This window comes from Melanerpes formicivorus, unplaced genomic scaffold (genome assembly GCF_026170545.1).
Source record: "Melanerpes formicivorus ecotype bairdi unplaced genomic scaffold, bMelFor1.0.p_v2 SCAF_23, whole genome shotgun sequence".
Taxonomy (NCBI): Eukaryota; Metazoa; Chordata; class Aves; order Piciformes; family Picidae; genus Melanerpes; species Melanerpes formicivorus.
This window is the reverse complement of record NW_027142375.1, coordinates 11002391-11025458: the sequence shown is the minus strand read 5'-3', so window position 1 is coordinate 11025458 and position 23068 is coordinate 11002391. Positions and strand designations below refer to the sequence as shown.

Here is a 23068-nt window from a genome sequence, read left to right as displayed (position 1 = left end):
TGTTTTCAGAAGCAAATGAGAATTCAGTGTATTTAGCATTTTCCAGACTCTGGCCTTCTCAGATACACAAAAACAAGATTATTCAAGGTATTACTACAGATCTCTAACATTTATTAGTACTTTCCAGTCTTCAAGGTTCCCAGGCAGTAATTGCATCACTAGATTCAGTTTACATTTCTTAAACTGATACAACTAAAAATAAGCAACTTGTTTCTTCTGGCATTGTAAAAGAAGGAAAAACATAGATTTAGTACACTGGCAAAATTCACTGTAGAAGCATCTTATTGTAAATATTCATACAACAAAATTTGGTTTCCTATTTTATTTTTTCTGTAGGATACCAAGCATTACTGCTATTGAATCTTGTCAGTATTTTAGAACCCTACTTACTATAACTGAGGGGAGGGTGTCAAAAGGAAGGGGACAGGCTCCTAGTCATAGGATAAGGAAAAACAGATATACACTAGAATACAGGAAGTTCCACCTCAACATGAGGAGAAACTTCTTTACTGTGAGGGTGGTGGAGCACTGGAACAGGCTGCCCAGAGAGGTTGTGGAGTCTCCTCTGCATGCTTTCAAAGCCAACCTGGACATATTCTTGTGTGGCCTGCTTTAGGTGATCCTGCTTTTGGTGGGGATGTCGAAGCGCCCTTTCGCCTCTTAACATTCTGTGATTCTGTGAAAGGTGAATTTATGTACATATAAATTCCTGTAAAGACACAGCAGGATATTCCAATTAAACAATGTTTCATATTGTTTTGCATATTTCTCCCCTAATGGTTTGTTAAATTTATCTAGCCTTTTTAATAGCAGGTGTCACCAATTACAGCGCCAGACCTCTTACAATAGAGTTGTTTGATTAATTAGTGAGTCCAAGCTGGCACAGATAGATGAGAGAGACACACTGATTAGTTTAGAACCAACTGATTAGTTGTGAACCAGAAAGATGACTCTTAAGTGTTTCTGGTTTGATATTTATACAGTATTCCTTTATAGCTTTAAAATCTGTACATATTAACTTAAAAGTTCCATTAAATAATAGTAAAAAACAATGTGTAATTTTTCTGCAAAAAAAGTTCAAGGGGATAGAGAGCTGTAACATGTCTTCTTGCTAGTTCTAATTACAAATAATACTGTATTTATTGACGTTTAAAGCTTTGGATGTACAAGGTTTTCCTCAATAGTCAAAGCAGTTACTGTAGTAGCAGTTTCAAAATACTCCAAAAGCCCCAAAATACTTTACCAAAAATAGCAAGCTTTGCTTTCTTGGCAAAGTTGGCAGAGTTATGCATATTTTTCAGATATATCAAATGTTGCAAGAACACATGTCTTCTCTTTTATGGGACATCGTGATTGCTCCATTTGCAGTACATTTGCCCTGGGATACAGCATTTTACAAAGAAAATTGCATTACAATGGCCTACATTGTGCCATCTGTTTTAAGAACTCTCCAATGATTACTGTGGAGAATAGTCTTAAAAACAAAAAACCAATAAATGAAACAAGATGTCCCAAAGTACTTTTTTACCTAGCTCACAAACTTTTGATTAAAAATAATCTAAAAATAAAAACCACCACCACAACATAATCAGAAATCTGTAGCATTACTGCTGAAGAACCCCCATAATCTTCATCTATTCCCAAACAAGTGAGAAGATGTATGGACTGACAATCATATCTGGGACATCTGCAGGGCTGCAGAAGCAGATGAGGATCCTCATAACACAGGGGTTGTATGGAGAGTCCCAGCTTTTCCAGGAAGCAAATCCTGCCAGCTCACTTCCCTTCTGCTCCTATCCGCATCAGTAACACACTATGCCACAAGTACTGTGAAAGCAGCAGAACAGCATCATCCATTCCAGCAAAAGTAAGCAGGCAGGGGAACATGGACCTACTCAGAGAGGCATGAATCAAAACTTTTGGGATCTGGCAGTTTAATATTACCTTCACATTTGTCTCGCATCATCTCACTCCTTCCACACTGCAAACAGTGCAGATGCCACAGCCACAGGGGTCAACACTGAACAAATTTCATCACGACAAATACCTTAGAAGCACTTCAACTGCTCTACAGAACATGAAGAAATAAAGAAAATATAGCCTCATTTAGCTATCATCTACCCTTTTATTTCTCTGACATAAAATGCAACCACAGATTTGAACTCTGCAAAACACCATGACTCTCCTTGTTTACCTACTTTTGAAAATGACATCGCCATAAAATGCAAAAGTAATCACAAAGTTCTGATTTAATTCCAAACCAAATACTTTATGTTAAGAGGTACACAGGACTTAAAAGGGACCTATGAGAAAAGCAGAGAGAGTCTTTTTATCAGGGCCTGTTGTGACTGGACAAGGAGTGACAGTTGTACATAAAAGGGAGGAGATTCTAACTAGATATAAGGAAGAAATTTTTTCAACACTGAGGGTAGTAAAACACTGGCACAGGTCACCCAGAGAGGTATTAGAAGCTCCATTCCTGGAAACCTTCAAGATCAGGCTGGACAGGACTCTGAGCAACGTGATTTAGTTGGAAGATACCCCTGCTCACTGTAGAGGGGCTGGACTGGATGATCTTTAAAGGTCCTTACCAATCCAAATTTAGTTTCCAATTCTATACTATCCTTATTTACTCTGCACTGGAGCTGTTATTTTACAACAGATAAACAGAGGAACATATGCAGAAATCCTCTGGTGAAGTCACCTCAAACTCCTTTGAAAAGAATAATCTGCAACAGTACAGCTTTGTATTATCTCATGTCTGACTTACAACAAGGACAATGACTTCTATTAACTTCATTAAATAGCTATTACATAAGAATGCCAATGTTTTCACAGTATAATCAATGCCCTTTATTTTTGTGGAGAAATGGTCTAGTTCAAAGGTACTGTGATCCTTTCACACAATCACCCAGACAGACAGCAATAATGCAGCCAGATAGTGCTAAAAGCATTATCACAACTTCAATACTCATTTCATCAGCTTCATAAATTACTTCCATTTTATAGCTACAAAAAGAAATACTGACTCTAATCCTCACCCTCCACACATCACAAAAATATAGAATCATTCTGGTTGAAGACACCTTTAAGAACAGCAGGCCCAACTACTAATCTACCATTGGCCATGTCACCAGTAAACCATCACTCCACTTTCCACTACACCAGTGCTTTACAACCCTTTCAGTGAAATTTTTCCTGACAACCAACCTAAACCTTCTCTGGTGCCACTTCAGGCTGTTTCCTCTTACCCTATTGCTTGTTACTTGGCGGTAGAGACTGATATCCACCTCACAGCAACCTCCGTTCAGGTACTAGTAGAGAGCAGTAAGGTGTCCCCTTAGCCTCCTTTTCTCTGGGCTAAACAAACTCAACTCCCTCAACCATTCCACAGAAGACCTGTTCTCCAGACCCCTCACCAGCTTCACTGGCCTTCTTAGGACACACTGCAGAATCCCTGTGTCTTTCTTGTAGTGAGGGGCTCAAAACCAAACAGTACTTAAGATGCAGCTTCACTAGTGCCAAGTACAGGGGGACAATCACTTCCTAGTCCTGCTGACCACACTATTTCTGATACAAGCCAGGATGCTGTTGGCCTTCTTGGCCACTGAGCACTCTGCTGGCTCATATTGAGCTGGCTATAGACCAACCCCACCATGTTGTTTTCCACCAAGCAGCTTTCCAGCCACTCTTGCCCAAATCAGTAGCATGGCATGAGGTTGTTGTGACCTATACAACCCCTATGAGGAGAGGCTGAGGGAGCTGGGGTTGCTTAGCCTGGAGAAGAGAAGACTCAGGGGTGACCTTATTGCTCTCTACAACTACCTGAAGGGAGGTTGTAGGCAGGAGGGGGTTGGTCTCTTCTCCCAGGCAGCCAGCACCAGAACAAGAGGACACAGTCTCAGGCTGCACCAGGGGAGGTTCGGGCTGGAGGTCAGAAGGAAGTTTTACACAGAGAGAGTGATTGCCCACTGGAATGGGCTGCACGGGGAGGTGGTGGAATTGCCATCACTGGAAGTGTTCGGGAGGAGACTTGACAGGGTGCTTGGTTACGTGGGTTAGTTGATTAGGTGGTGTTGGATGATAGGTTGGATGCGATGATCTTGAAGGTCTCTTCCAACCTGGTTTATTCTATTCTATTCTATTCTATTCTAAATACAGGACACCAACACTTATCTTCTTGAATCTCATACAGTTGGCCTCAGCTCATGAATCCAGTCTGTCCAGGTCCCCCTGTAGAGCCTTTTCACCCTCTTGCAGATCAACACTCCTGCCCAGACTGATGTTGTATGCAAATTCAGAGGCTGCACTTGATACCCTCATCCACATCATTGTTAACAACATTGAAGAGAATAGGCCCCAAAATACTGAGCCTGTGAGAAAACCACTTGTAACCAGCCACCAACTACATTTAACTCCATTTGCCACAACTCCTCATAGCCATCCAGACAGTTCTTTATCCAGCAAAACAGAACCCATCCAAGCCATGAGCAGCCAGCTCCTCCAGGAGAACGTTGTGGGAAGCAGTGCCAAAGGTATTGCTGGTTTTACAATACACACTTCACATGGGTGTTCTTCATTTGGGGTTGTTTGCTTTTGGTGGGTTTTTTTTGGGGGGGATGGGGTGTCTGAATATTAGTGAGGAAGGGAGCATACTTTTGCCATATTTTAAACTGCTTTAGTCACAAAGATGATGTCCCTGTCAAAGTAGGTCCAAACAGGAACACTACTAATAAAATAAATAAAACAACACCACCATCATGCAAAACATCACAAAAAACTTCTAACAACTTGAAAAGACATGAACAACATTTACAACATCAACATAAAGACACATCTTTCTCTCCTTTGACAAAGAATCTCTCCCCATTCACACTTCATGGGCTTCATAGCCTCCAACCTATCTTTGAGCCTAGTATGCTCCTTTCTTTTGAACACTATTTCATATCTCAATAATTGGATGCTGGCTCAAGCACCATAACATTTCATTTTTTCCCCTTGTGCTCTGGAATTGTCCAAGCACTTAATTTATGCCTTCAAACAAAAAATTCTTTGCTTCACCAAGTCCAAAGCCACAGCACATTGCCTTGCTCAGAGAGGTGTCCTGGCTCCTCTTACCCTTGAGTAGCAATGTGCCCATCCTGAACACTCCACCTTCCATTCTCAGATTCTTTTGCCTTCCTCCACAGCAAGAGGATGCAGCAGCAGCTGTAGTTTTCCTGCTCTGCTTGTGCAGAATGTGGTCACAGGCTTCCACTCAGGTCAACAGTTTTCCCAAAAATCCACCACAGCTTTTCCAAAGCATCTCTCAAACCCAACCAACCACTTCCCATTGTGCTTTTTACCTACCAGAAAACCAATTTTAAGTATCAGAGTCACACACACATGAGACAAAAAAAAAAAAAAAAAACACAACAAAAAACAAAAAACCATAATACCTAAACAAAATAAAATAACATAAAGGCAGCCACTGACAGATTTTCTGTGACTGCACGTCACTGCTCCTATCAGCTTTTCCCCGCACTTTGCTCTGGCAGTCTGTTGTCTGGTCTCACAAAGCATTTTAGCAGTGGCACTCTGCCTTTCTGAAGAAGCAATCCTCACAGAGAGCAATTTCCACAAAATAATACAGTCCATCCCTTCACTTAAAAAAGCAAAGACTCACTCAGCACTGAGTATCTTTGCCTAGGACCTGCTTGCTCTTACACAATTAGGAAATTTTAGCCTTTTTACTTGGCAAATAGCAGTGCAGATGGACTTTTCACATATCACTAACTGCTGTAATCATCCCAAGTTGGAAAGTAAATATTTTTAAATAGAAATACACCTAAGCCACTCTGAAAATCAAGTATGACTGTGCATATAACAGTCCTGCCCACCAGTAATAGGATGCAAGCAAATAATTTCCCTCAATATCATGTCTGTGCAACTCAAACCCTAAGTTCACAGATGTTGAAAGAAAAGGCAATGAAAAGCTGGAGCTTAGGCCACAGGGAAACATCTGAATTATTACTGGAATTCCATTTCTGGGGTGAGGAAAAAAACCTCACCATCTGTACAAGGCAGTAAGTACCTGAAGAGATTTTATCATTCTTCCCCACCCCCACCTTTCATTTCCTATACATACCAGGTCTCCCCAGTCATTAAGAAAAGAGAGGAAATCACCTATGAAAAAGCAAACAAAACCAAAAAACAAAAAACCACCCACAAAAACAAACCACCCACACCAAAACCAGCTTACTGTAGATTCATCACTGGCAAAGCCCTGCCAGTCTTGGAGATCAGTCCAGGCAGCTCCCACATTCCCAGTTCCTAATTCCTCTGAGTGCAATATCAACCTCCCGCAAACAGGGGAAAAAAAAAGAAAGCAGGAACAGCTCAAGGACATGGTAAGTGAAGAGGCAGCAGCAAAGATTTAAAAACTAGGGCTACAGCAGCTGCCAGAGGATGTAAGACAGACATGGTTGGAATTTTCCTCAGCTCATCCTTTGATTTGTTTTAGGAAATGCAACAGGATTTTTTTTCCCCACAATGCTATAAAAAAAGAGTGGATAACAAGGTGAGTAACTGCAATGAGCAGTTACACATAGATTAACATTTTTATTATGCAAAACTATTCTGTGTATGGTTGAATGTATATTTCCATGAAGCATAAAAAACCCCAAGCCTATACCTAAAGCATTCCTTCGACTATATTAGTACGTTTCCATACCAATAAGATTCTTGACACCATGGCACAATGCAAGAAAAAAAGCTATTGTATAATTTATAGTTGATTAATAACATGTAGCAGAGTAGTAAAACAACAGCACTCAAGAACAAAAGGGCCATATCTGGAGCCTGTTGGTTGAACTATGTATTTTCTAGGAATTAATGTATGTGTATTTCACTTAGTCCTAGAAAGCAGAGTTGCAAGCACTGTTCCAATACAGCAGAATTCATACCAATACAAAAATAATGCTTAAAAATTCAAGCATCTAAATGCTTGAGCATCTAATGCTCCAAAAATAAAAATCACATTATATTCACATCTGCACATGCATCTTCTTTCATGTGCAAGTCCATTATGAGGGAAATCACCTAATTAAAAATCACCTAATTAAGTATCAGATCCACACACATGATCTGGTTTCAGTTCTCCACAACGAGTGAAGTTCTGACAGTAGCATGGCATTTCAAATATAGCTCACTACCAATTCCCATCTTGCTGACTGCAAATTACTTGACTGAAGCCTCTCTAAGGAGCTGGGCACCATGATCTGCACACAAATACATCATCAGCAACTCTACAAGCAGAAAAAAGTCAAAAGACAGTTCCAGAGGCATGAATTTACCTTGGTAGAAATCCTAACTTAACTCTCCAGAGTATCAGTAGGTTAGAAGCTGCATGCACATGCTTTCTATGTATCTGCTACAATGGTCCTATCACAGACACGGCTTAGGAAAAATACACTTGATAAAATGATAAATACCCATAGCACTGGAGGTCATATCTCAATAGTAAGCATTATGATGCATTGATTTCATGCTATACACTGTATTTTTCTTCAAAACTTCAAAGTATAGGAAACATTGCTTAGCCTACCTCAATGTTTTCAGAGCAAGTGAATGTTACAAGAAAAAAACAAACACAAAAAAAACCCCAGAAGTCCAACAGCATCAGCCTTCTTCATTTACTACTCCCTTGCTTTATCACATTCACCTTTTGGAGATTCCAACCCACAGAATAGACACTGTCATTTGAGTCTTCACGTTTAGGACCCTCACTACAAGACAGACATTGAGGTGCTGGAGCATGTCCAAAAAAGGGCAATGAAGCTGGTAAAGGGTCTGGAGAACAAGTCTCACAAGGAGCAGCTGAGTGAACTGAGGCTGCTTAGTCAGAAGAGGGGAAACAGCATTGTGCTCTACAAGTACCTGAAAGGAGGTTGGAGTGAGGTATGTGTCAGTCTTCTCTCTAGTATTAGGTGATAGAACAAGACACAAAGGCCTGAAATTGTATCAGGGAGGTTTAGGTTGGGTATTAGGAAAACTACTTTTACTGAGAGAGCAGGAGTTTAGTTTGCCCCTCAGTTTAGGAAGGATGTTGACTTGCTGGAACGAGTCCAGAGAAGAGCAACAAAGTTGGTGAGGGGTTTGGAAAACAAGCCCTATGAGGAAAGACTGAGGGAGCTGGGGTTGCTCAGCCTGGAGAAGAGGAGACTCAGGGGTGACCTTATCACTCTCTACAGCTACCTGAAGGGAGGTTGTAGACAGGCAGCCAGTACCAGAACAAGAGGACACAGTCTCAGGCTGCGCCAGGGGAGGTTCACGTTGGATGTTAGGAAGAAGTTCTATACAGAAAGAGTGATTGCCCATTGGAATGGGCTGCCCAAGGAGGTGGTGGAGTCGCCGTCATTGGAGGTGTTCAGGAGGAGACTTGATGGGGTGCTTGGTGGCATGGGTTAGCTGTTTGGGTGGGTTGGATTCGTTGATGGGTTGGATGCGATGATCTTGAAGGTCTCTTCCAACCTGGTTTGGTTTATTCTAAAATAAAGGTGGTGGAGTCACCATCCCTGGAGGTGTTCAAGAAACATGTGGACATTAATGGCCACGGTGGTGTTAGGTCAATGGTTGGCCTTTATGTTCTTAGAGGGTTTTTCCAACCATAACAATTCTACGATTACTTTTACTCGCTTGGGACACTTCTCTACTCATTATTAAATATGTATCTTAGTGAGCTAAAATTGAATTCCTTTGTAAAGCAAAAATGGTGTACTGCATACCTAACAGGAAGGCACTAGTCTATCTCATTCATTCAGACTACCTATGAAATACTGGACAGTATTTCACTTAGATCCATATAACATGTCACAGGACTGCGATTCCTGCTAAAAGGATTAAAGAAATAATGTAATGCAAGGCTACAAACTGTATTACTTATCAGCACTATTATTTACAAGCACTATTATTTAAAAGCATTCTTTATAATTTATGGTAAATGTATTTTTTTCAATTAAGACTGATCATCAACTTCACAGAAGTATAGTTCTAGGAAACAGTGAAAATAATCACACTTTTGAATAAGAGGTAATATTGCTCCCATCTTCTCCAATATTTAAATTCAAAATAGCACACGTGATAGTAAATGTTTTACTTAGATATCTTCACAGATGAGCACAGAAGGCATACACAGTTTATAATAAAATACAATACTCTGGTTATCTCAGCATTTTGTCCTCTTTTTTCTGGCAACATTAATGTTATTAATGTCATGGTCTTACATTATAAATCTTATGTTATTTTTCAGACTACAGGGAAATATTCTCCGGCGTGTGGTAAGGGTGTGCAAAAATGATGCTTGGTGAACCCCAGCTTAATGAAGCATCTATGAGATGGCTTCCTGAGACTGCAAATGACCAGACACAGTGGTCCATGTAATCCACTCCAGGTCCATGTTTAGAATAGAATAGAATAGAATAGACCAGAAGAGACCTTCAAGATCATTGCATCCAACCTATCAACCAATCCAACCCACCTAATCAGTTAAACCATAGCACCAAGCACCCCATCAAGTCTCCTCCTGAACCCCTCCAATGATGGTGACTCCACCACCTCCCCGAGCAGCACATTCCAAAGGGGAATCACTCTCTCTGTATAGAACTTCTTCCTAAACTCCAACCTAAACCTCCCCTGGCGCAGCCTGAGACTGTCTTAGTTTTCCGAAAGTGGATGACTATAGTAATGTTTATTTTTAAAAATAATAATAACATTACAACACACAATCAATTATTTAGGAATAATAAATGCATACAGGGAATAATAGGTACTTACAAACTCCTCTTCTGTTGGGGATATGAACTAGATTTAACAAAAAATTCTGCCAAGTTTCAGACTTCATTCAGAAACAATGTGATCCCAGTTAGGGTTAGTTATTTGTTGGGGACACGTCTCTATCACCTCAAATCTTCAAATCCTGTTAAGTAATTAAACTGTAGTAGATACCTTCTTACTGGTATCAATTTGATCGTATTGGCAATGTACAATGAATGTTTGCTGGCATAGTAATCACATATCACGTTCTAAATGGATAAAGTCAAAGTACTTATGTATTCTGTAACAAAGGGTTAACTATTTTATCTGACTTTATACTAGGTTATGATTAGAAGACTAGGAAAAGCCTGGAGAAGAGAAAGCTCCAGGGAGATCGAATCTTCACCTTCCAGTACCCGAAGGGGGCCTGCCAGAAGGCTGGAGAGGGACTGGTTATTAAGGCCTGCAGTAACAGGATAAGGGGCATTTCAAATTAGAGAATAGTAGATTTAGATTGGATGTTAGGAACAAGTACGAGAGTGGTTGAGCACTGGTACAGGTTGCACAGAGTGATGGTTGAGGCCCCATCTCTGAAGATACTCAAGGCAAGGCTCAACAGAGCTCTAGGCAACCTGACCTAGTTGAGGATGTCCCTGTTCATTGCAGGGGGGCCATTGGACCTTTGGAGGTCCCTTCCCACCTGGGTGACTCTATTTTATGAAATGCAGATGATCCAAATGAATCTACACATTTTCAAAGATTTTTTATTTTTTTAAATCTGGTTATATTTCTAATAATTTTTTAAATGAGTAAGTTTACCCAAGTAATGTGATTCATTAGACTGTTACAAAGTTGATCTTCAAAAAAATAACTTAAGTTCACCATATCCTTTTTATTCACAAAATACCCCAACCCATTTCACAGTATCACAGGATCAGTAAGGCTGGAAGAGACCTCGAGGACCATCGACTCCAACCTGTCACCACAGACCTCATGACTAGACCATGGCACCAAGTGCCATGTCCAGTCCCCTCTTGAACACCTCCAGGGACGGTGACTCTACCACCTCCCTGGGCAGCCCATTCCAATGACCAATGACACTCTCGGTGAAGAACTTTCTCCTCACCTCGAGTCTAAACCTCCCCTGGTGCAGCTTGAGACTGTGTCCCCTTGTTCTGGTGCTGGTTGCCTGGGAGAAGAGACCAACCCCTTCCTGGCTACAACCACCTTTCAGGTAGTTGTACAGAGCATTGAGGTCACCCCTGAGCCTCCTCTTCTCCAGGCTAAACAATCCCAGCTCCCTCAGCCTCTCCTCATAGGGCTTGTGTTCAAGGCCTCTCCCCAACCTTGTTGCCCTTCTCTGGACACGTTCCAGTGTCTCAATGTCCTTCTTAAACTGAGGGGCCCAGAACTGGACACAGTACTCAAGGTGCGGCCTAACCAGTGCAGAGCACAGGGGCACAATGACTTCCCTGCTCCTGCTGGCCACACTATTCCTGGCCACCTTGGCCACCTGGGCACACTGCTGGCTCATGTTTAAGCAGCTGTCAATCAGCACCCCCATGTCACTCTCTGTTTGGGAGCTCTCCAGCCACTCTGAGCCCAGCCTGTAGCTCTGCATGGGGTTGCCGTAGCCAAAAAGTGCAGCACCCAGCACTTGGACCAATGGATGATCAAGCCATTCTTCTTTATTAGAATAAACCAAACCAGGTTGGAAGAGACCTTCAAGATCATCGTGTCCAACCCATCAACCAATCCAACCCACCCAAACAGCTAACCCATGGCACCAAGCACCCCATCAAGTCTCCTTCTGAACACCTTCAATGACGGCGACTCCACCACCTCCCCGGGCAACCCGTTCCATAGCGCAATCACTCTTTCTGTATAGAACTTCTTCCTAACATCCAACCTGAACCTCCCCTGGCGCAGCTTGAGACTGTGTCCTCTTGTTCTGGTACTGGGTGCCTGGGAGAAGAGACCATCATCAGCCTGTCTACAACCTCCCTTCAGGTAGTTGTAGAGAGTGATAAGGTCACCCCTAAGTCTCCTCTTCTCCAGGCTAAGCAGCCCCAGCTCCCTCAGCCTCTCCTCATAGGGCTTGTGTTCCAAACCCCTCACCAACTTTGTTGCTCTTCTCTGGACTCGTTTCAGCAAGTCAACATCCTTCCTAAACTGAGGGGCCCAGAACTGGACACAGTACTCGAGGTGTGGCCTAACCAGTGCAGTGTACAGGGGCAGAATGACCTCCCTGCTTTTGTTTGTTTCTGTTTTGTTTGTTCTGTTTTGTTTGTTTCTGTTTGTTACTATACCCATACCAATGAAACATTAACACAAATGTCATGTTTTTAAGGATAGAAACAGGAAAAGATTTAGAGTTAAAACAGAATTTAGGTATAATATAGGCACTAAATCCCCCAATAGATTTGGCTCTGCTTTCTCTTGCTTTGCTAGTGCTGCCCTCCACTTGCCCCTGCAATAGTCTCACATGCCTCAGCACTGATGAATATAAAGTAATGCACATAGGAAAAAAAAAATAATAAATCCTAGCTGTACACTTAAAGTGATGAGCAGTGAGCTCATCAGTGATGAGTTATCACTCAGTAATGAAATTTTGGAATTATAATCAGAAAACATATGAGCAGTGCTCAGTAGCATTCAAAAAAAAAAAAAAAGAAGAAAAAAATGCATAATAGAATAGAGAATAAACCAATTTATTCCATTGTAGAGGCCCTACTGCAGCTGCATTTTGAATAACATATAGACTTTGGGGATTTTCAATTTCATTAGCGTAAAACTGGAAAAAGAGAAGAACAAAAAGATGGAGCAATCTGTTCAAAAGGAACACAAGATTTATCCTGGAGTTCCCCTGGCTTCGAGACAGAGCAATGGGATACATCTGAGTTCTGTAAAATAATAAACGTGTGTTGGAGTTGTGAGGATGCTCAGCCTACTCTTATATTCTTCTCTTGGTAATCACTGTTAGGAGACAGTATACTAGTCCAGACAGATTTCTACTATGGTCAGGTAAAGCTATCCTTATGCTTCTAAGAAGAGGGATGAAGAATGATCACATTCACATGTTACAGAATCACAGAAACATTCAGGTTGGAAAAGATGCTCAGGATCAGGAAGTCCAACTGAGAACCTTACTCTACAAGGTTCATCCCTAAACCATATCTCCAAGCACCACATCCAAATGACCTTTAAGCACATCCAGTGTTGGTGACTCAACCACCTCCATGGGTAACTCATTCCAATGCCTGACCACTCCTTCCATGATTTTTTTCTTTTCCTAATGTCCAGTCCAAACCTACCCAGTTGCAGCTTGTCACATCCTGCTGTAAATAGTCACACGGGTACAAGTAAGTCGCAGTCAAACTTTAGGACAACGTGCAGAAACAGACTCCACAAAAGAGTCGGGACAAAACTGGTTAATAGTAATGACTGTGCTATTTAAAAAAAAAAAAAAAACCAACCCCAAACAAAAGAAGAAAAAAAAAGTAAATGCTACAATGTTTACCACACTTTGTACTGCACTGTATTCACTTGCCATGCATACAGTACATGCTTACTATAAACACTGGGACACACAAATGAGCATTACTGTCCAATGTATAGGTTTCAAAAATAACTTGATAATAACTAATGAAAAGTATCCCTTGTTGCTCAAGTTTTGCTTGTAAGTATTTACTGCATGCCATTGCCCCTATATTGAGGAATGGAATCTGCATTATCAACTCTTCAGAAGAATCCATCTACTACATATATAACTCTTCTCCGTCAAAAACCTAGCAATAATATTTAAGGTCTTCCTAGTATGCTGCTGACATCCACTTTAATGTATTTCAGGGCATTATGGGGCAGTTAAAGTATTAAGACAGAAAGGATATGCTGACTTGAACTGCTTCTTTTTCCCTTCCCTTCTTCAATTCCATTAGAGTAACCAAAAAAAGAAGTAGTGAAATTTGTGTTAAATCTGCAGGAACAATGGCAACACTCAGCAATGAAGATAAGACTAAGTATTATCTTCCCTTCTACAACACCCACAGGTTGAAGATCATCACCACAGTTGTTATGCCTTCAGCTGATTGATTTTTGAACAGTTTAAAACCTCTCCAAATTCTGTGCTTTTCACAAAGAACTATCTTTGAAGAGCCTTACAATTTCTTGCATATCCTTAAAACATTAAACCTGTAGATACCACTTTTAAGCGTTCAAAGCATTTACATTCTATGAAGTTGACATATAGAACCTCTATAAATAGAACCTGTATACCTGCCTGTCAATGCATCCCTCAATCATAGAGCAGGATTCAAAACAATTTTGAGAGCAACATACAGTAATGAGCTACAAATGTGACTCATATTCAGATGTCAGTGACAAGCACGGTTATCAACATGCACATTGATATGAAAAAAACAAGGTTCAGCAAGTACAGAAGATTTTCATATTGGGATACACATACCAACTCTTCTGGAGAGGAATAGGACATTATTCTTCCATGGGTTAATAGTTTGGTCACAGTTTAAGCACATGGCACCTGGTCTGCTAAACCCATATTTGCATTTCCAAAGAAGAGAAGCAGTAAACAAGACAATGGGAGGAGTGTTGAAACTTTTCCTGAATAAATTAAAGATTAATAAGCTCCAAGGGGGAGGGATGAAGCATTTGAATCTGAATGAAAAATGCAGAACGTGCCAAGAAATATGTATAAAATTGGCAAACTTCCCCTGCTTGTGATGATCTCTGGTGCAAGCTGGCCAAGAAGGTAAATAATGCAAGATGGAACAGATCCTGACCTCCCAGCAAATCTAAGGAGTTGTACCTTGTCAGGTTACATAGAAGATTAAGATATGATTTTAGTGCAAATAAACAAAGCAAGAATCTCATTCAGTTCTATAATTGCTGTCATTATAAATCAGTGCATTGCAGTAGTTTTTGTATTTTGCAAGAACTGCTTTTATTTACATTTATCTTAAGATGGCAAATTAATTAAAGATAAATTACAGAAGTTTTCAAGATTTCCAGATCATTAAAGCATTACTTTATCCCCACAGTAGTGGCTATCCTTTTAATTAGGGTCCTGGAGTAATCATGCTGAATTCACTGTCTTAATACATCATCGTTTTCAGATACTGAAAGGGCAATAGATCACCTCTTCTTTTCACTGGACAGAACTTTGAGTCACTAATGTAGAATCTGGAATGAAAAAGCTTCACTGAGTGACCAAAGTTGATCATAAACGTGTCCTGAACTGAAATAAGGTCAGAGAGAGTATGACCTATACCCTGAAGAAGTGTTCTTCAAAAGCATACGATCTTTCATATAGCTCATATATTCTTATTAGCTTCCTCTAGAGCTATCTACTTGTTCAGCTACACAGAAACAGGACTGAACATTATTGTTACTTGGAAAAGGGTATTTGTACGGTTCTACAAATTCTTCTGTCATTGACAGATGATCTACCCTGACCTGTGGTTCATCAGGCTTGAATAAAGAACACAGAAATCCTTACTAGAGACTTGAATTTCCTCTTGTTCATTATAGATACAATTAGATGCAAGTACTGGATCATCCACCAAGATGATTTTTCTCAACACCAACAGAGACATGAAAAAATTACCATATTGGTGCACTGTATAATAAAGGGTATAAAAATATCTTGATCACTCACACAAATAACCTCACAATCTGTTTTTATGCTTAAGTTTCTGGTTGCCTAAATTATTTCTAAGAAACAGTCTTTGACAGAACATAAAGCTTTTCGATGAGTCATTCTTTTGACTTCACAAAGGCAAAAAAAAATAATTGGTAACTGAACACCGTATTTTACTACGTAAGAAACAGCAAATAATCTCTTGGCATTTTCAATTTAAAGAGGAAGTAAGTGAATACTCTTATCAGAGTAATCTACTGGGATTGATAATACCTAATCTTCAAAGCTGGGCAGTTTCCCTACAATTCATCCAGGTTTGTGTTAACACCGCTAAGCCTAACAAAGGGCAGTACAAAGTTTTACCCCTGTTGCATAAAAGATTTCATGGTTTAGAAGGTTTGAATTCTTTGACACAGAAGTTATAAGGTTGTTTAAACACAAACCTTTTCATTAGCTCTTTTAAGTAAAAAAAAAACCAAATCCAAAAGCACCCACTACCCCTCCTGAGCAGAAGTCATTGTCGTAGTACACTATCTTAAATTTACAACAGCATATGACAATAAAGCCACATGCAGCCATAGCAGCATTTCAGTTTGACATGTAGAACAAGCTGAGACTAAAATTCTGCACAAGCCTTCACAGTTTCCAAGTAAATCCAGAGTTTCAGAAAACTCATTAATTTTATTATTTACAAAGTGTAATTGGGATATTACTGAAAGAGACTTTTTAATAAAAGTATATCATAGCCATTTTTTTTTAGGACATGAAGGCAAATGGAAATGCTCCAAAGCAGATGTTTATTTGGACATACTTAAAAATAGGTCCTTTGATATTTAACTTCTGGTATGTGGCCCATTCTAAGCAATCACTTTTTTTAAGGCTACTTTACTTCATGTTTATTTTCAGTAATGCATGGAGAGGATTTGATGCATTCTTAGGAGTTCAATCCTACCTTACACTTTTCCTTTTAATTGAGAAAATACCCAAGGGTAAAATTTATCTCACCCAAAGCTGGATGCCTTAAAATTAAACTGTGAAAGAGTCATCCCAGACAGGCACCCTTTATAATTAATTGAGAGGCATGGATACATCCAGAATGTACCTCAACTGACCTATACAGGATGATCATCTTAAAATTTCCCTCAGCAGGTGCTTTTATGTTTCCATTAGCAATAATATGAGAGACAGAAGGTAACCAGATGGTATTTAGATACTGAATGTAGCACAGATTATTCTCATTTATGTATATTTTCAACATACCAAAATTTTTAACTCTAAATGATGATTAAATTATCAAAATATGAAGAAATTATCAAAGTAAAAATGTTGAGGAAAAAAGAAAAATAATTCTAGGAGTACAAGGAAGCAGCATCTTTGCTTCACCTAAGGTTTACCTTTCTAATCTTAAAAACTTTTTATAGAATTCCCTAGCTTAAATTCTCTTAAATGTAAGAAATATTTTCTCTTTGAAGAAAAGTGATAGATCAAGCTGTGACTGGACATTAGGAGAAAGTTTTCACGGAATGAGTGGTCAGGCATTGGAATGGGCTGCCCATGGAGGTGGTTGAGTCACCAACCCTGGATGTGTTTAAAGGTCATTTGGATGTGGTGCTTGGAGATGTGGTTTAGGGGTGAACCTTGTAGAGTAAGGTTCTTGGTTGGACTTGCTGATCCTGAGCATCTTTTCCAACTAAATGTTTCTGTGCTCTGTGAAAAGCCTTGAAGAAAAATAAAGCAAACAAAAACAACCCAAACAGTAACCATTAAATCTTTGCTTGCTTAATTTATCCCTTTCTGTAACCATGTATTTGGCTGTTTTCATCTATTTCAGTTGGGGGCTTTTTGTTCAGGTTTTTGTTTTGCTATTATCTCTAGTTGGTTATTTATTTGTTTTCTTTTTCCCTTCCTCCCTTCTCAAAAATATCTTTCTGGTCTTATTCTACTATTATCTCCAACGCAGTTGATGGATGTAAGAATATTATGCAGGAAACATAAGAAAATCTACAATTAAAAAAGCAAAAGATTCCAGAGGAAAAAAAAGCAGCAGATTATTGATTCTTGGACTGTAGTGGTTTGTATCACTTATGTCTAGGCCATAGCTTCATTAAAAAGACACCACTTATTTTCCTCTCAGAAGACAGGACAGGTAAGCCCAATAACTTCACATCATTCATGAGTCTTTCCTGGGCTGATACAGCTGCCTTACTATTTGTCATGTCTATCTTCTGCTTAAATCTAGTTTGTCAACCATTTATGACCACAAGCATTTAAATATCTAACTGCATGAATGTACTGGGCTTGGTTGGATCAATTTTCTTCATAGTAGCTAATATGGGGCTATGTTTTGCAATTATGCTGCAAACGGTGTTCATAACACAGGGATGTTTTAGTTACCACTGAGCAGGGCTTGCACAGTCAATGCCTTCTCTGCTCTTCACACCACTCCACCAATGAGTAGATTGGGCGTGCACAACAAGTTGGGAATGGACACATCTGGGACAGCTGACCCAAACAGACCAAACAGATCATAGAATGGTTTGGGTTGGAAGGGACCAAAGGTCATCTAGTCCAACCACCTCGCAGTGTGCAGGGACATCCTCCACTAGATCAGGTTGCTCAGAGCCTTGGATAATCCATACTGCCATGCTCAGCATATAAAGCTGTAGGGAGACCTGCTTTCCAGGAGATGACTGAGCACTGACCCACCAAAGGGGAGCAGTGAATCAATTCCTTGGTTTGCATTAGCTATTAAACCATCTTTGTCGCAACCCACAGCTTTCCCCACTTTTCTACTTCTCTCCCCATCCCACCAGAACACTAGTTGTTTTTCCTTTACATGGCATCTTTCTGAAGGCAAAGGAAAAAAGGATCAAGTTTCTACTATCCATATGAGCTCCCCTGCTCCCTGAATAAACCACCACTACAGGGGACTTCATAATGTGCTACAAGACAATCCAAAAGGGAAGTAAAGCACCATTTCCCAACAGGAGACTCACAGAATTGGGTTCACAGTGCAACTTTTGTGAAAACTGCATTACATATCCATTGAGATTCTTCTACTCTAAAGACTTGGAAATCAGCTACTAATTACTACCTCTGAGCCCTAGACATGCCACGGAAAACACAGCAAAGCAATCGCAACAATTTCAAACCAAGTAATGAAAATTTGACTGAAAATCAACAAAAAAAAGATAAACAAGAAAAAATTAAGGCACTTTCATTAAAGAAAAATTTCTAGCAAGTTCATTCCTGGAAATTAACATCATTAACCAACAAGAAAGATTAAACATTGGAATAAACTCCCAAGGGAGGTGGTACATTTTCCTACATTAGAGACAGTTTCAAGGTCCACCTTGACAGGATGCTGGGCTTGACTTATATTGAACTAGAAGATCCTTAAGGTCCCCTTTGACCTGGTATTCTATGAATCTATGAGAGCACTATCTAGATGTCAGTTTATTCACGGTTTATTACAGTATATAACTAACAATCTAAAGATAAAAAGTTCACATGTCACAGCAATTAGAAGTCCAACTAGTAACACTGAACTGAAAAATACATTTGCTCACTTTTCTTTGGTTTGGAGATTTGGTTTGGGGGTTGGGTGTTTTTAGGTGTTTTTGTTTTGGGAATAGTTTAGGGCAGCATGATAGTGTCAGAATTGTACATTTACATTCCAAGCTGGTATTAAGAGATTGGACTAAAAATAAACAGCCTCCAAAGGCTCGCATTTGTTAAGCGTTTAAACTTGTGGCAAACCAACTAAACAAGCCTATATCCCCTCCAGGCTAAACTGCTGCAAACATTATTCACAAAATCTTCCATTTTCTTCAGAAACAATTAAAAAAAGAAAGAAAGAAAGAAATTGTTGTAGATTGCAAAAAGCTGTCTCACTGGGTGTTTGGGGACACGTGCTCAGCCCAATTTTAAATAAATAAATAACATTTTATTTCTCAACTTCCTGTATACCTTACCTGTATCATCATTTCTGTCTGCAGTAAGAGCATCATTAGTGTAATGAAAACTAGGTCAGTCTGACAAATTAATGATATGAGGTTCAAAGACAATGTTCATAATTTTTTTTCCCCACTCTTGCAGACAAGGTATCAAAAATAACTTAAAAACATCCAATTCTTTTCAGTGAGACTCAGCGTGTTGCTTCTTAAGTGTTCCTCCAGTACTTTGAATTTGCTGGTTCAGCCATACAGCTAGAACCCAAAGAGAAAATTATTAATATAATACTGTTATGAAAGATTACAATTAATGGACAAATAATTGTCCTAAGTCTACTATTACTGATTATTTTGTAAGTCTCTCAGGAAACGATGAACCTCTCTGAGGAAACTCACAACTGAACATCACCAGGTCATTCACCGAGAATTCTTCGCACAGAAACAATATTTTTTAATCTTCCATATCATCTTCTCTTGATTATATTTGCTGTAAAATATTGCAATTCCTATAGAATAGGACTTAGAACTTATGAGAACTTAGAACTGTGAAGGTATTAAAAAAAAATAATTGTGAATAGCGCTCAGAGCAAGGCCTGATACATTTTATCCATTTTGTTTGTTTGTTCGTTTTCTTGAGACAGCAATGCAAAGCTCAACTGACGACTCCTGAAGTAGGTTGCAAACTTCACTTCATAGCAAAAAGTAGAGGGCTGGAATACAAGACTAATGCTTTCGCAGGAGCCAAGCATCCTGTTGCTCCACAGCACCGCACTCTGTTAACACCTCCCAGGTTTCACATCACAGCCTTTCCCTTTTTCCTTTCCACAGGTAAAAGTCTGGCTGAAATTATTTTGCTCCTGTCCACCAAACCACAAAACAAGATCTGTTCTTTCGCTCTCTCTCTCCCTTCTGATTGTTGTCACTCTTCCATCATTCTAGATATAGGTGGAAATGTTTCATCACACACTTTTCACAACAAGGTAGAAGTCTTACCATGGCAAAAGACAAGACACAGTACCAACAAAGCTAACATGTAAAGTGCTCTTTGCAACACGGTTAACTTCGCCCAAGGAAACATCAGAAATAACCAAACCTTTAAAAACACTTGTTAAAATTGTGTGCAGAAGGCTTAATTTATCAATGAACAAATAAAGATCCTAATTCAAAGTGAATGAAACATCATATATCATCTATATTCAAGGAACATTCAAGGACCATCTCAACAACATCCTCCATCATATGGTTTCATTTTAGATAGTCCTGGAAGACTCAATGATACTATGAGTCCCTACCAATGGAGAGATTCTATGATATGTTAAATATTGATTACATTAATTATAAAGCATCTTTTCAACCCATTATCTTTCGTTCCAACTCTGCCATTCACAACTCAGTGCCCAAAGCAAAAGAAGTCCCATCCAGCTAGCTACCCAGCCATCTGACTTTGAAGGCTTCCATTGTTGGCATATCTTTACTCTCAAATGTTCTCTATTTACACTCTGATGTATCAAAATGCTGCTCTAGCTGGTTTCCTACCACTCTCTTACTTTCTTCATTCCTGATCCAGTGATCTCACTCCATTGACAAGAGGAGCCTAGACCTGTCTCATAAAGTTACCTGAATGACAGAGCAGAAAGAGCACAGAACCTCCTTATAAATATTAAATGTGTCTAGTGCTCCTCAAAGCAGACATTATTACTTACAAGTTCTTCAAAACCAACTTATCTGTTCATTTATGCATCGCTACTGAGCACTATTCTCTGAATGTTAAAGATACCTACAGGTGTTTACCACAGATTATTTCAGTTCATAACAGTTCATGTACATTTCTTCTACCTAAAAAACCCACATATATAGTGTCTTTTTTTCCTGACCATGCTTAAAAGCAGCAAATTCTGTTGTTTGCTGGCACCTAAATTAGATTAGCAGATTTGAGTCCCCAGTATTTCAAATCTATAGCATAAATGTCTCATTCCACACACATTTCAGACTGTTAAATAATTGTTTCAGGATTTCCCTGCCACGATAAACAACAAAGTCCTTCCACCTTGACAAATGAACATCAGATGACAGCCCTGTCCCCTGGAGGAAAGCTCTGCTTTGTGATTCCCCATGTTTCTGGATGCTTATTCAGAGTCAGTACCAGAGAAGGATGTCAGGCTCTGAACAATACTGGATTATCACTTCAGGGAGAAATAAAGAACTTATTTCCTGTCATTTTATCCATAAAGCATTGAACAAGTCCAGTCATTTGGGAACTCATATTAAATTATTGGTATGGAATTTCTGTCAGTATCTAAGGACCCTTTAATACATGCAGAAGCATCATACCATTCAAGTGCAAAGAATGAAACCTATTATATTGCTATATTAGGTCAAATGATCTAAATAGAAGTACAATAAGTGTTTAAGGGTTTTAAAAGAAAACCTTACAGACTTGCTCCTTCAAGAATCACTGGTTTCCCCCATCCTGTTGCACTGCCTATTCTATGGTATAGGTTTTATAAGCTTAATCATTCCAACTGCTTTCTGTAGTTGCATCAACCAGTTAAAACTGCTTCTGAAAAATTAATGAAGTTCTCACTAAATTCGTAGAAAAGCAATCAGACAGAAAGAAGAATTAACTGAAGACCCTACAATCTGATCGTTTAGCTGGGGAAACAAAGTAACTATGATACGGTAATTTTCTGAGAAAACCCTTCATCCATTTCCAAAACAGGATGCTCACAATGAAAAACGAACTATATGCACTCCCGATAAATAAAAGTCTTTTCACCTAACCGGATCAGAACACTGGACCACATAAAAGAATAAATTGTATCTAAATTGACTTCAGACATCCAAGTTTTGTCAGTTAGCAGAGGATTTTTCATTCTTCTCTGAAAAAAAACACCCTTTAGACAGACAATCTGTCACATCAACACTCAAAGTTTCAGCAAATCAGCCTTTAAACCACAAGTTTGCAGTTGCATCTTTTGTTTCCTACACTCGGTGTGCTAGCACCCACTCTGCTTGCTTCAGCAACTCACCGTTCCCAGCCCAGCCACCAGCGGAAGCCCGGGCAGCGGCAGGACATTGCCTGGGGTACGGTAAAGTGATGTAGGTCAGCGAGGCAAATAAGCGTTAAGTGGAAACCAAAGCCACGAGTCATGACCAATTCAACACAGCCCGGCTAACTACAACTTTCTACCTAGTCCCTCCAGTACCTCCATACACAGACCCCGTACATGCACCATTATCTCTCCTCCCGGTTCCGCGCTGGTAACCGGTTCAGTCGCTCAGCGACTCTCGAACTTACTGCAGTGCGATGCTGGAGGAGGAGACGCACGGCCCTGGGATGCGAGAGAGCCCGGCGCTCTGGGCAGCCGCGGGAACCGGCCATTCAGCCGGACGACGACCAGCGACGCCACTGCCGCCAGCCCCCACCCCGCCGCCGGCTGCCGCAGCCCAGCACGTCCAGCCCCGCGGGACCGCTCCCGCCGCCCCGCTCCCGCCGCCCACCGCGGCGCAGCGCAAATCCCGGCAGCCCAGCTCCCGGGAACGGGCAGCCAGCGCCGCGCCGCGCGGTTTTAAGCAGCTGTGCGACAGCACATCTCCCACCCCTTTCTGTCCGGGTGGCATGGGGGAGGGGACAGGCGACACACACACACACACATAGCCCCTCCCG

The 23068-nt window shown here is 40.2% G+C and overlaps 1 protein-coding gene across 10 annotated transcripts in view; it reads right to left on the bottom strand.

Moving 5' to 3' along the window:
- DGKB (diacylglycerol kinase beta) overlaps positions 1-23068 on the bottom strand; it is a 488212-nt gene that overhangs the window by 347277 nt on the left and 117867 nt on the right. For 7 of the 10 annotated variants that reach the window (XM_068152501.1, XM_068152507.1, XM_068152506.1 and 4 more), the window contains exon 1: positions 22700-22813. The exons of the other annotated variants lie outside the window; for them this stretch is intronic. The gene's annotated coding sequence lies outside the window, so the exon portion shown is untranslated. Of the gene's footprint in view, positions 1-22699; positions 22814-23068 lie in introns of those variants that run through there. 10 annotated transcript variants of the gene reach the window in all.